Consider the following 2,781-nt stretch of genomic DNA (forward strand, 5'->3'; position numbering starts at 1 on the left):
TTGATGGTTTGTTCAATTTCTTTTTCTGAGATGGGATTATTTAAGTATTCTATTTGCTCTTTTGTTAATCTAGGCAATTTATGTTTTTATAAACATTCACCCATTTCACCTAGATCATCATATTTATTGCCATATAATTGGGCAAAACAGTTCTTAACAATTACCTCGATTTATCACCTTTTCATCTTTTATATTGTTAATTTGATTCTCTTTCTTTTTTATTAGATTAACCAATACTTTATATATTTTATTTTTTCAACGTACCAGTTCTTAGTCTTATTTATTTAATAGTTCTTTTACTTTCAATTTGATTAATTTCTCTTTTAATTTTTAGGATTTCCAATTTAGTTTTTACCTTGGGATTTTTTATTTGTTCTTTACATAATTTTTTAAGATGTGAACCCAATTCATTGATCTCTATTTTGTTGCTATAGGCACTCAGAGATATAAAATTTTCCAAGTACTGTTTTGGCTTTATCCAATTGGTTTTGATATGATGTCTCTTCATTTTCATTCTCTTGAATGAAGATTGTTTCTATGATTTTTTTTTAATGCACCAGTTTTGAAGAATTAAATTATTTAGTTTCCAATTACTTTTAAACTTGCCTTTCCATGGACACTTGCAAAGTATAATTTTTATTGTGTTATGTTGTGTTTTTTTAATAGTCAGAGGCTGGGGATATTGTGGAAATTGGGGAGTGGTAACATCTGATAAGAAGAACCAGTTTTCTAAAACTAGTCTAGACTATAGCTCAATTATCTTCAGTGAGTTTATAGTTCTGGGGTCTGTGTATTGTTCAATTTCTAACCATAGGAATATAAATGATAAACACAGTCTCCAAGCCATACAGAAATAGATTTATTGGGAGGTGACCATTCCCACAATAAAGCTCGACTTCTGGTCAAGACCAAAAGAGACAAAGCACTGTAAGAGACCTTCCTATATACTCCAAAGAAGTACAAAAGTAATTCAGAGCAGTGATAAAAATAAAGAGATGTGGATTGGTTGAGGTAATCAGGAAATACTTCTTTTTTTTAAACCCTTACCTTCCATCTTGAAGTCAATACTGTGTACTGGCTCCAAGGCAGAAGAGTGGTAAGGGTAGGCAATGGGGGTCAAGTGACTTGCCCAGGGTCACACAACTGGGAAGTGTCTGAGACCAGATTTGAACCTAGGACCTCCCGTCTCTAGGCCTGGCTCTCAATACACTGAGCTACCCAGCTGCCCCCAAGGAAATACTTCTTATTGGTAGAAGAAGTCACTTGATAGACCAGGGGGGAGTAGGGAAGCCTGAACCATACTTTCTAAGCCTGATGATTCTAAGGATGGTGTATACAACAATGACTGGGATAAGAAGCTGGTGCCAGGCCTTAAAGCAGGACAAAAGCCTAATGATGTATAAGAAGTATATACAAAGGTGAAGGGGTGTCACCAGGCTTCTAACCAAGGCAAAAACCTCTATGCTAATGAAGGCCAGGTCACAAGTTCAAGGCCATGATTGCTGAGAGTGCATGATATAGTATTTTTGAAGGCTAAGTCTAAAACTGAGACCTATGCTTACAATGCTTAATTATGTTCAAGCAATTATTTATTTAATTCAAAACCTTAATACTTATGCTAAAATAATCACAAAAGTCTTCTAGCATCATATAACTAACTTAATAATACTGCTAACATTGAAACCTAATCCTTATAAGGGAAAGATCAGCTCATAGTAAGCTGTTTTAAATAGGAGTAAACTCGAAAACATCCAGAGGTGTTGTCATTCAGTAAGAGAAAAAACAAGAGGAAAAATAGACCACAAACAAGAATACAGGATCTTTATAAACCATAGAAACTGATGTCAAAAACAAAGAACTGCAACAAAATATTTAAATTATTTACCTTCCAGAAAGTTATGACTAAATAAAAATTCTAAAAGCCATGCTGTATAAAATCATGGAGAAAATTTGCCTGGAAATTTTGTGAGCAGAAGAGAAAGTGAAGACTGATGAAATCCATAGTAGAATAAGAGAGAACTTCAGATTTAACTGTCTGTAATAAATAATTTCTAAATTTTGTACCTCAAAGACTGAATCTCACAAGCATCCAGTAAAGATCATCCAGAAAGGATATTTGAATATTTCAGGAAAATTCATTATAGAGAAATTGTTAAAAGGCTGAATTGTGTTACAGAAAAAATAATGGAAATCAATTAATACCCACAATGATAACACATCCTAAAAAGATGAGAATTTTCTTTCATGAGATAGAGATCATCAATAAAATTATAGTCATTCATTCATATCACCTTGACAAATAATATAACAATTTGGCTGAGACTTTGATATATTAATTTATCAAGGAGAAAAAATAAATAATACAGAAAAAATTTATTCAGTAGGAATTAATAACCCTTATAAGTAATAAGAAGGAGAAAGCATAAGAGCAGTGAAGTGACTCAGTGAATAGAGGGCCAGGCCTGGAGAGAGGAGACCAGGGCTTCAAACACTCCTAGCTGTGTAATCCTGGGCAAGTCACTTAACCTCAGTTGCCTAATCTTTACTGTTCTTCTACCTTGAAACCACTATCCAGTATTGATTCTAAGACAGAATGTAAGTTTTTTTTTAAGGAGAAAGGATTGTTATGCCTTAAAAGTTTCAACTTATCTTAGAGCCAATAAGAAACCCAACTCTAAGAATTTGAGAAGCTAATATCACATTTATGATTTAAAAAAACCTTGTTGGGGTGAGAGGATCATGGGGAATGAAGAAATTGAAGAATTGGGAAGTAAGGACATT

This window comes from Gracilinanus agilis, chromosome 3 (genome assembly GCF_016433145.1).
Source record: "Gracilinanus agilis isolate LMUSP501 chromosome 3, AgileGrace, whole genome shotgun sequence".
In the NCBI taxonomy this organism is placed as follows: Eukaryota; Metazoa; Chordata; class Mammalia; order Didelphimorphia; family Didelphidae; genus Gracilinanus; species Gracilinanus agilis.